Raw genomic sequence first — 12,803 nt, 5'->3', positions numbered from 1 at the left:
CAAATGTGGGATATACCAAGGTGATGCTCTGTCCCCACTGCTGTTCTGCATAGGTCTGAACCCCCTCGGCCAAATAATCAATAAGACTGGCTATGGATACCGACTCAGAAATGGGGCCAACATCAGTCACCTCCTCTACATGGATGACATCAAGCTATATACTAAGAGCGAGCGTGACATTGACTCCCTGATCCACACCACCAGGATCTACAGTACTGACATTGGGATGTCATTCGGGCTCGAGAAATGCAGCCGGATGGTGACAAAGAGAGGCAAGGTAGTCCACACAGGAGGGGTCTCACTCCCAGAAGGAACAATAGCAGACATCGAGGACAGTTACAAGTACCTTGGAATTCCACAGGCAAATGGCAACCTGGAACAGGCAACAAGGAAAGCTGCAACAGCTAAATACCTCCAACGAGTAAGGCAAGTCCTGAGAAGCCAGCTCAATGGCAAAAATAAGAACCGGGCAATAAACAGCTACGCACTTCCAGTTATCAGATACCCTGCAGGAATAATAAGATGGCCAAAGGAAGAGACACGAAAGCTCCTCACCATGCATGGAGGGTTCCCTCCCAAATCCAGCACCCTGAGACTGTATGCTAGCTGCAAGGAAAGGGGCCGAGGACTAGTGAGCATAGAAGCCACTATCCAGGATGAAACATCCAAGATGCATGAGTACATCAAGCTCAAAGCCCCAACTGACAGTGTGCAAGATGCCTTCACAGTAGTTATGCCAAGAGAGATCATCTGTTCAAAGCCAGGAAACATGTGAGGTTTTGACCCATCAGAGCAGGAATGTCTACTTCATCTGACTGTGAAGTCCGGTGGTGGATACATGCTTATGTCGGCTCAACCTGACAGATAGAAACAGGTCAGGAATATCAAAGTGCCTGGAGTAAAGGTTAGTTCTGGACTCTGAAAACAGTCGCAAAATAATCAGAGGTCTCTGTGGGGAAATCCGAAACATTCCAGTTTAAAGCATCTGCTCACCTAAAAACTAGCTTTTGGCTTTATTCTCTATGGTGCGTTCAGTAAGAGGATCTTATGGGGTTCACAGTTATCAAGGGTGCTGCAGGGATTTTTTTCAGAAACAAGTGACCAGAACGGGGCTGAGGCGTTAAACTGAGGATTTCCCCGGTAGTCCTGCAAAAAGCAGCCGAGTGTGAACCCGAGATCAGCTGGTTGCTCTGGTGGGGCTGGTTTTCTGCTTTTTTGACCTGTGAGGGAGTTCGGATGGATTTGGGGAGGGGTCTGAGTCAGTCTAAATTCTGTCTTGATGGACATAAACTCTGAACTCTACACAAACATTTTTGGAAAGAGAGCAGATAAAAGGTGGGATCTGAAATGAAGGAGACAGAAGAGGGAAGAGTGGACAAAAAAGGACAGCACATGCAGGCGGGAAGACGAAGGACATCAGAAAGTAGAAATACATGAAAGAATTAAAGCTACAAGTAGCATTTAGCGGGCCCGAGCACGTGCGACCGCATGGCACGAGCGACCGCCCCGTGAGCAACGCCCTGCTCGAGCCATTCTCGTCGTTTTTTCTTGTCCATTCTGGAGCTCCAAGCTAATGTTAATACGACAGCAGCCTGGGGGGGGGGGGGGCTGTAATCTGTTGCCTTAAGGGACAAAGACTTTTGCATATAGCATGAAAAAAATTCAAGCAATGATGATAATTGCTATCACTGTCCCTAAGGATGAGAACAATAGAACTCATTCAATTTCCACTACAATGTCTAGATGAGTGTCAGCTATGTCTGATAACTTGGCCAATTAGCTGGACCGGGATCTTGCAAAGTGCAGGTGGTTAACGTCCAGTGTGATGAGTCTGTGGACGGCAACAGTACAGCATAGCTTTTGGTTTCCACAAGAGAAGAACTCCTGACACATCTGCCCTAACAGACAACTACAAGAGGAGTTGAAATGTATAACACGGTGAAGGAGTTTTTGTGCAGAAAAAGGTACAATTAGAAAAGCTGGTAGCAGTGACTGCAGATGGGACTCCTGCTATGATCAATAGACAAACAGGTTTCATCACTCACTGTAAAGCTGACCCAGACTTTCCAAAATGTCTGCATTACTGCTGCGTCATTCACCAGCAGGCCTTATGTGCAGAAGTGATTGGCTCTGGACATATAATGACTCTTATTCTGAAAATCGTAAACAACCTCAGCTGCAAAGCAAAACAGCACAGGATTTTTAAGGTGCTATTGGAGGAGATGTCTGTTGAATATGGTGAATATGAACATTGTGAATCTGAACTTGCATTCTTGACTGACATTACTGGAAAACTAAACCACTTGATCTGCGAGCTGCAAGACAATGGCAAAACTATTTTTTTTTGACCAGCCTGCCTGAGCCAGTGTTTTTCTTGTGGGGATCTTTTCTGCCAGGGCTTGTCAGCTTGGTCAGTGGATGTTGCTGCAGTTGTCTCCCTTGCTGGGACAGCTGGAGTTAAACACAGCAGCTCACGGCTCTGAAGTGGACCCCGTTGCTGTCCCAGTCTGGATGGGCACTGTGGCGATGTTCCAATGGCCAGGCTGGCTCCTGGTATAAAGAGATTCCCAAATACCATTTCCTAACCGCAGAGCCAAGGATGTGTTTACATGTTTGGGTCAAAAATGTGATGGACAGCTTCATGTTGTCTAAACATGCCACCCTGTTATTAATCCAGTTGATAAGGTTCTCCATCTGTGTCTAGGTGATAGAAAAGCATTTTTTTTTATATTTAGAGCTCTAAGCAAACAAACAGTTGTCTATATAAAAGAGCTTTTACAATTGTGCACTTTTAGCAGGTCTCTGAGTTCATGTGACCAATGTATGGTGGATTTTCACAGACCTTGTTTAAAACTGAAGGTGAGAGAGACTTAGAGAAATGGCTTCATTGTTCTGGAGTTCTTTGTTTCATCCACAGAAGAGTAGAATTGGTCATTGATTTTGAAAAGCTGCTGAAAAAAGTATCTTTTTCAAATTGCAATTTCTAACTTGGGTTTTACATTTTGTGTTCCATTTTTTGTGCTTTAATTGGGAAGCATTTGTTATTTGTTTGGTGTTTTTAAGGTTCTGCAAATATACACATCATTTTTTAGAGACATTTGTTATCAGTTGTGTTTGTTGATTTGTAGTTTAATTTCATTGGATGTATAGATGTCGTGTGGGGGGGAGGCTCGAGAGCAGGTAGGACCCAGGCGCAGAGACGGGAGGCAAACGGGTTCAGGGCAAGTGGGTTTATTTAACTAACAAAAAGCGCTGCAGAGCAGGATGACAAAACTAAAAACAAAAACTTACTGTGGCATGGCAAGGGACATGGACGCCAGACAAGAAGACGTGATCAACATGAGCAGAAGTTAATGGACCAGCACAGGAGGAAGGCAGAGACAAGACTTATATACAGACAGGGCAGACAAGACACAGGTGAACACGATTAGGGCAGATGGGGACCAAAGGAAGTAAAACTCAAGAAACATGACAAGACAGGAAACCTTTCAAAATAAAACAGGAAACAGAACCAAACAAGACAGAACAAGAACTAAAGCGAAAAAAAAGACAACAAACTGAAACCATGACAATAGAAAGGAAAAGAAGTTCAAACATTGATTATAAAAAAGGATATAAGAGATAAAAAAAAAGAAAAAGGAAAAGAAAAAAAATAAAATATTGATTTAATTGCATTTTGAATGAATAAAAAACAATGATTAATAGAATCAGGAATCAGAAAAAGTTTTATTGCCAGGTTCAGTAGAGCGCACTTTACAAAACGAGGAATTTGACTTGGTGTATAGTGCAATTAAGAATAAGTTAAAAATTAAGTTAACAACAACAACACACTATATACAGTAGAGTAAGGTGAATTAAAGTGGGAGCACAGATGGGCTGGGATGGTGGGGCCTGTAAGTGGCACCGACAGTCCTTTGGTGGGCGGGGGGGGGGGGGGGGTCACCTGGGGGAGTTGGGGTTCTGTTCAGCAGGCTGGCTGCAGTGGGGAAGAAGCTGTTCTTGTGGCGCGAGGTCCTGGTCCTGATGGACCGGAGCCTCTTGCCAGAAGGGAGGGGCCGAAAGAGATTATGTCCTGGATGAGAGGGGTTGGCTACAATCCTGGCTGCCCGCCTCCAGGTCCTGGAGATGTGCAGCTCCTGGAGAGACGGGAGGTGGCAGCCGATCACCTTCTCTGCTGAGTGGATGACGCGTTGCAGCTTGGCCTTGTCTCTGGCCGTGGCCGCAGCGAACCAGACTGTGATGGAGGACGTGAGGGTGGATTCGATGATGGCGGTGTAAAAGTCTACCAGCATCTTTTCAGGGAGGTGAAACTTCTTCAGCTGCCTCAGGAAGTACATCCTCTGCTGGACCTTCTTAGTGATGGAGCTGATGTTCTGCTCCCACTTGAGGTCCTGGCTGATGATGGTTCCCAGGAAGCAGAAGGACTCCACAGAGGTCACCGGGGAGTCACAGAGGATGACAGGGGGGAGGGGGGCTGGGGCCTTCCTGAAGTCCACTGTCATCTCCACTGTCTTCAGAGCATTAAGCTCCAGGTTGTTAGCGCTGCACTATGACACCAGCCTGGCTATTTCACTCCTGTAGGCCGACTCATCTCCGTCAGAGATGAGGCCGATGAGTGTGGTGTCGTCAGCAAACTTCAGGAGTTTGACAGACAGGTGACCAGCTGTGCAGCTGTTTGTGTACAGGGAGAGTAACAGGGGTGAAAGGACACAGCCCTGGGGGGATCGGGTGCTTGTGGTCCGAGTATCTGAGACGAGCTTCCCCAGCCTCACATACTGCTGTCTGTCCGTCAGGAAGTCTGTGATCCACCTGCAGGTGGAGTCAGGCACATTCATCTTGGAGAGTTTTTAATACTAAAGATGTATGAAAGACATACCGAAAAAATATGTCTTTCAGTGTTTAACTGGCTGTCTTTGGATTATGCATGCCTGAGTAATGGCCATTCTTACTCCTCATCTCTCTGTTCACTGCTTGCTAATTTACATAGCAGGGGTCCCAGCAGGAGGGGGCGGGGTTGTAACACGACTCCTTCAGCAGAGCCAGGCTGAGAGAGGCTTTGACATGTAAGATGTTAGATGTTAGAATGCTAGATGTTAGAATGACCAGTTCATTTTATATCTATGAAAATATTCAGGGAGCTATGGGACATGTTCAGCTATAGGTGTGTGAAAATTGGTGTCGATTGTTGAAACATAAGTTACCATAAAAAAATGTTTGTTTGGAGTCTAGACAGATTTAACACAGGTTTTTGGATGAAAAAGGATTTTTTATAAATCATCTGTTACACTTTTAAGTCTGAAAAAAATATGGAAGGCAGCAAACACAGATCCCTACCGTTTTTAATTTTTTTGTGCTGATATTTGAAAGATAAGTTATGCAAAAAAATAGGTGTTTGCAGTTTTGCCTAAAAAGACGTTTTCGGACCTTTTTGGATCAAATGTTGTCTAAAAGTTCACCTGTAACTTCAATCATTCTGAATTTTTTTAGGAAAACTAAACCACTTCAACTGTGATCTGCAAGGCAATGGTAAAACTATATTTTTTATGGAACAGCCTGCAGTGTTTCTTGTGGGGATCTTTTCTGCCAGGGCTTGCCGGCTTGGTCGGTGGTTGTTGCTGTTACCAATCCAGTTGATATGGTTCTCCATCTGTGTCTAAGTGATATAATCAGAATCGTTTATTGTCATTGTACATGGGGATACAATGAAATTGCAGCAGCCTTGGAGTGAAGGAGTTACATAAAATAAAAATAAAAATAGAATAGAAAAAGAAATACTGTATTTACAACTCTTAACAAAAAATGAACAATATGGACAGAAACTGTTAAATATTAAATATTTGTGAATAAAATAGAAAGGAATTACATGAGTTGCTGTGAGCACAGCTTAATAAATATCAAGTTATTGCACAGTGACCCGGTTAGACAGTCAGGATATTGCACGCATTGTAGTAAAATTAGAGTGAGGTGTGGTTGGTGGACGTATGTGCATTCCGTATGATAATTGCCTATGGAAAAAAGCTGTTTCTTAGTCTGTTTGTCCTGGTTCTGATGGACCTGTACCTCCTTCCAGAGGGCAGCAGTTCAAACAGAGGGAAAGCAGAATGGGTGGAGTTAGTGGTGATGCTAGTCACTCTGCTGATGCAGCGAGACTGGTAAATGTCCTTCAGTGAGGGGAGGGGGCAGCCGATGATCCTCTGCGCTGTCTTTACCACTCTCTGGAGACTCTGCCGTTCTGCTTCAGTGCAGTGGGAAAACCACACTGTGATGCCATAGGACAGAATGCTCTCAATGGTTGAGCGGTAGAACGTTACCAGCAGCTCCTGGCTGACGTCGTTCCTCCTAAGTTTTCTCAGGAAGTGCAGGCGTTGCTGGGCCTTCCTGATGACAGTCATGGTGTTGTTAGACCATGTGAGGTCAGCAGAGATGGTGGTGCCCAGGAGGGTGAAGCTGTGGACCCTCTCCACACAGTTTCCATCGATGTAGAGTGGGGGTGGATCTGTTCTGTTTTTTCTGAAGTCCAGGATGATCTCCTTGGTCTTGGTGGTGTTCAGGATGAGGTTATTAGCCTGACACCACCTTGAGAGTTTCAGGACTTCGTCTCTGTAGGCCGTCTCGTCGTCCCCAGAGATCAGCCCCACCACAGTAGTGTCGTCTGCAAACTTCACCACGGTGTTGCTGGTGTGGGCTGGTCTGCAGTCTGCTGTGTACAGTGTGTACAGCAGAGGACTCAGCACACATCCCTGTGTGGAGCCTGTGCTCAGCGTCCGGGTGGAGGAGAGGTGGGGGTCAAGTTTGACTGTCTGTGGTCTGTTTGTCAGGAAGTCCTTGATCCACGAGCAGGTGAGTGGGTGGAGTCCTAGTCAGACAGTTTGTTGACCAGAATGTCAGGAATGATTGTGTTAAAGGCTGAGCTATAGTCCACAAAGAGCATCCTGGCGTAGGTGTCTCTGTGTTCCAGGTGGCTCAGCGCAGTGTGGAGGGTGATGGAAATGGCATCATCCGTTGATCTGTTTGCTTTGTAAGCAAACTGGTGGGGGACGAAGATTGGAGGGAGGGAGTCTTTGATGTGTCCCAGGAGCAGCCGCTCCAGACACTTTGTGATGACAGCAGTGAGTGCAACTGGGCGGAAGTCCGTGAGGAAGGCTGTGGATGAGGACTTTTTGGGTATCGGGATGATAGTGGATGACTTCAGGCAAGCAGGGATGAAAGCCTGAGCTAGCGACAGGTTGAAGATTTTTGTGAAGACCTGGGAGAGTTGATCGGCGCAGGCCCGCAGAACCTTTCCGGGAACTCCATCAGGTCCCGCCGCTTTCCTGGGGTTTACCCTGCTGAACATCCGTGCCATCCGTGCCACGTCCATAAAGGCATTGTTTTTATATTTAGAGCTCTAAGCAACCAAACAGTTGTCTATATAAAAGAGCTTTTACAATTGTGCACTTTTAGCAGGCTGAAAAAATTATCTTTTTAAAATTGCCATTTCAAATTTGGGTTTTAAATTTTGTGTTCCATTTTTCTGTGCTTGTATTGGAAGGATTTGTTATTATTTTGTTTAAAAGTGCTACATATTGTATATACACATAATTTATTTAGAGAAATTTGCTATAGGTTGTGTTTTTTGGTTTTGTAGTTTAATTTCATTGGATTTATATTAAGGAAAAGAAGTTGCAGCATTGATTAAAAAAGGATAAAAGAGACATTTACTGTCTAAGTCTTATGTTACATCTGTAGAACTGTACTGAGAGTTGGGTTTTGTTTTGGAGCACATTCATATGTTTTGTTTGTAAAAAAAAAAAGATAAAATATTAAGTTAATTGCATTTTACATGACTAGAAAAGCAATGATTATTCATAAAAATCTATGAAAGACATACAAAACAAATGAAAAAGCAGTCTGCCCTCCCTCTTGTGTCTAAACTATTGTCACCTCACTTCTGGGTTAGTTAGCATATGAACAGGCAGCTGGTGTGTGTGTGTGTGTGGGGGGGGGGGGGGGGTGAAATTTGACTCCAGCAACAGGGCATATTGAGGTGCAGGCTGCAGCATGAGGAAAAGACTGAAGCATGTAAGAGGAAATGACATCCTACAGTTTACCAGTTCATTTTATATCTGTAAAGAATATTCAAGAAGCATTTAGACATGTTCAGCTATATGCGTGTGAAACTTGGTGTGGATATTTGAAGCATAAGTAATTTTAAAACACACTTGTTTGGAGTCCAGACGGAAAAAGCACAGGTTTTGGGATGAATCAGGATTTTTTTAAATCATCTGTTTCACCTGGACTTCTGAAAAAAATATGGAAGGCAGCAAACACAGATCCCTACATTTAAAAAAATAAATGGTGTTGATATATGATGATTAAGTTATGAAAAAAAATAGGTGTTTGTAGTTTTGCCTAAAAAGACGTTTTCGGACCTTTTTGGATGAAATGTTGTCTAAAAGTTCACCTGTAACTTCAATCATTCTGAATTTTTTTAGGAAGCAGTAGCACATAAATGCCTATGAAAGTTGAATTCTTGGTGCTGATAACCTAAACAGAATTTATGCTAAAAATCTTTGTTCAGTCCAAAATTTCATTAAAAAAATCAAGTGATGAAGTTTCTCGTAGACCCTATAGTGTTACATATCAAAGCTGGAGGTTCTTAAAGGCATCTAATTCTGAAATCTCAGCTTCCTGAGACAAACAGCTGATTTATAATAAATTTCTATTATTTGGGATCACATAATCGACCACTTCCTGTTACGCAGGCACCGTCAGGTGTACACCCATGAAACTTTACATGATGAGAGAGGACCCTTCTGAGTATCTCCAGTTTTAATTTCATGCACATCGGACAAAGCAAAGAGAAAATACAGGGCAGAATGTGCCCAATGCAATAACTAGGTGGCGCTATAGAGCTCGTCCAAGATTGTCATATCCATGGGTTCAGAATAGAAGCTTCATCATATCCATTGAATTTCAGTGAGATTGGACAAGGAATGTGCACGTGAGAGCAACTTTTGTGTGCATAGCGAGATGCCCAACTTTGCCGCTCTGTCACGACCACACCCCCGCATTGAAAGTTATGGTTTTTTATCAGAGTAAACTTCAATGGCTTTTCAACAGGTGGACGTCATTTTCAGGTGTGTCGGCTCATCCTACTCGGAGTAGTGATGCTCCAAGTAAAACATGTCATTTCCTCTTGCCAGCAGGTGGCGCTACACTTTTTCCAGATTCTTTCACTGCAGATGTGTTCAGAGTCAGACTACAATCATGCACATCAATTTTGGATCAGATTGGATTATGCATGGCTGAGTAATGGCCATTTTTCTTTTCATGGCGTGTTTTCGAAACGACCTCCAATTTTGACGCGCCGCCATGGTCACAAACATCCATAAAAACTTAAAAGCTTTGCAATTTAACATCGGACATGTGTTTAGTTTACAAAACCAAAGTTTGGAGTCATTACTCTCAAATCTCTAGGAGGAGTTCGTTCTAGAGCGAGGCCTGCGAATGACCAAAATACAGCAAAAATGACATATTGTCATCAAAATATCAGACTTCCTGTGCGACTGACAGCTTGGTCCCAAGAGACTTTTTTGTAGGTTTCTATCCGATGAACATGCCCTGTTAAAATCAGGTTTGTACTATAAAGCATATGGAGGTGCTCGCGAAAACAAATTTTGCAGGTGGCGCTATCGAGCCATTTTTGTTTACCTATGCCGTTCTCCTATAAAATATGAAATTTTTCGCGACTCCTGATGTGTATACAAAATTTGGTGAGTTTTGGGGTATGTTAAAGGCCTCAAAAAGGCGACGGAAAAGTCGGAAGAATAATAATAATAATAATTAAAGCTACAAGTAGCATTTAGCGGGCCCGAGCACGTGCGACCGCCTGGCACGAGCGACCGCCCCGTGGGCAACGCCCTGCTCGAGCCATTCTCGTTGTTTTTTCTTGTCCATTCTGGAGCTCCAAGATAATGTTAATATGACAGCAGCCTGTGGGGGGGGGGGGGGGGGGGGGAGACTGTAATCTGTTTCCTTAAAGGACAAAGACTTATGCATATAGCATGAAAAAAATTCTTAAATCTAAGCCTCGTTTAGACCTGCTCAATTTCTCATCAAGTAGAAGAAGGTTTTTATCAGATTAAGAAACAAGCAATGATGATAATTGCTATCACTGTTCCTAAGAATGAGAACAATAGAACTCATTCAATTTCCACTACAATGTCTAGATGAGTGTCAGCTATGTCTGATAACTTGGCCAATTAGCTGGACCGGGATCTTGCAAAGTGCAGGTGGTTAACGTCCAGTGTGATGAGTCTGTGGACGGCAACAGTACAGCATAGCCTTTGGTTTCCACAAGAGAAGAACTCCTGACACATCTGCCCTAACAGACAACTACAAGAGGAGTTGAAATGTATTACACGGTGAAGGAGTTTTTGTGCAGAAAAAGGTACCATTAGAAAAGCTGGTAGCAGTGACTGCAGACAGGTTTCATCATTCACTGTAAGCTGTAAAGCTGACGCAGACTTTCCAAAATGTCTGTATTACTGCTGCGTCATTCACCAGCAGGCCTTATGTGCAGAAGTGATTGGCTCTGGACACATAAAGACTCCTATTGTGAAAATCATAAAAAAAACCTCAGCTGCAAAGCAAAACAGAACAGGATTTTTAAGGTGCTATTGGTGGAGATATCTGCTGAATATGGTGAATATGAATATGGTGAATCTGAACTTGTATTCTTGACTGACATTACTGGAAAACTAAACCACTTGAACTGCGAGCTGCAAGGCAATGGCAAAACTATATATTTTTATGGAACAGCCTGCCTGAGCCAGTGTTTTTCTTGTGGGGATCTTTTCTGCCAGGGCTTGCCGGCTTGGTCAGTGGATGTTGCTGAAGTTGTCTCCCTTGCTGGGACAGCTGGAGTTAAACACAGCAGCTCACGGCTCTGAAGTGGACCCCGTTGCTTTCCCAGTCTGGATGGGCACTGTGGTGATGTTCCAATGTTCAGGCTGGCTCCTGGTATGAAGAGATTCCCAAGTACCATTTCCTAACCGCAGAGCCAAGGATGTGTTTACATGTTTAGGTCAAAAATGTGATGAACAGCTTCATGTTGTCTATTGATGTAAGTTTAAACCTAAACATGCCACCCTGTTACTAATCCAGTTGATGTGGTTCTCCACCTGTGTCTAGGTGATAGAAAAGCATTTTTTTATATTTAGAGCTCTAAGAAAACAAACAGTTGTCTATATAAAAGAGCTTTTACAATTGTGCACTTTTAGCAGGTCTCTGAATACATGTGACCAATGTATAATGGATTTTCACAGACTTTGTTTAAAACTGAAGGTGACAGAGACTTTGGAGAAGTGGCTACATTATTCTGGACTTCTTTGTTTCATCCACAGAAGAGTAAAATATGTGATTGATTTTGAAAAGCTGCTGAAAAATGTATCTTTTTAAAATTGCAATTTCTAATTTGGGTTTTACATTTTGTGTTCCATTTTTTGTGATTTTATTAGAAAGATTTGTTATTTATTTGGTGTTTAAAGGTGGTACATAATGTATATACACAATCTTCTTAGAGACATTTGCTATATGTTGTGTTTGTTGTCATTGTAGTTTAATTTCTTTGGATGTATTGAAAGGAAATGTAGTTGCAGCATTGATTAAAAAAGCATAAAAGAGACATTTACTGTCTGATGTTTCATCTGTAGGAGTGTACTGAGGCTGGGTTTTGTTTTGGAGCACATTCATATGTTTTGTTTGTAAAAAAAAAAAAAAGATAAAATATAAAGTTAATTGTATTTTGGATGAATAAAAAAGCAATGATTAGTGCTAAGGATGTATAAAAGACAAACAAAACAAAGGAAATTGCTGTATTTTAGTGTTGAACTAGGCTTTCTAACTGTTCTACTTTCTGTCTGCCACTCCTGGCTAGTTTACATGTGAGCACACAGCCGGGGGTTGGGGGGGGGGGGCTAACTCCACTCCTGCAGCAGGGGAAACTGATGAAAAGCTTGAGGATGTAAGATTGAATAAATAAAATCCTAGAGTTGACCAGTTCATTTTATAAATGTAAATATTTTTTATTTTGGTGCTGATAAACTAAACAGAAGTTATGATAAAAATATTTTCTTGAGTCAAAATGTCCAAAAATTTGCTTTTAGCACAATAGGGTGATTAAGGTGGTTAAATGTTTCTCCTACGTATAGTGCTGCTTTTCAAACGTGAAGCTTTGTAGGACGCATCTAATTCTGAAATCTCAGCTTCCTGAGACAAACGGCTGATTTCCTATAAAGCTTGATTATATGACTGCAACGGAATCGACCACTTCCTGTTTGGCAGTGCCTTACGCAGGCACCGTCAGATGTACAGCCATGAAACTTGAGATGATGAGAGAAGAGCCTTCTGAGTATCTCCAGTTTTAATTTCATGCACATCGGAAAAAGCACATAGAAAATACAGGGCAGAATGTGCCCCATGCAATAACTAGGTGGCGCTATAGAGCTCGTCCAAAGTTGTCATATCCATGGGTTCAGAATGGAAGCTTCATCATATCCATTGAAATTGCCGCTCTGTCAAGACCACACCCCTGCGTTGAAAGATTTGTTTTTTATCAGAGTAAACTTCAATGGTTTTTCAACAGGTGGACGTCATTTTGAGGTGTGTCGGCTCATCCTACTTGGAGCAGTGATGCTCCAAGTAAAACATGTCATTTCCTCTTGCCAGCAGGTGGCGCTAAACTTTTTCCAGATTTTTTCACTGCTGATGTGTTCAGAGTCAGACTACAATCATGCACATCAATTTTGGTTCAGATTAGA

This window comes from Oryzias latipes, chromosome 10 (assembly GCF_002234675.1).
Source record: "Oryzias latipes chromosome 10, ASM223467v1".
NCBI lineage: Eukaryota > Metazoa > Chordata > Actinopteri > Beloniformes > Adrianichthyidae > Oryzias > Oryzias latipes.
Note: the sequence above shows the minus strand (reverse complement) of the source record.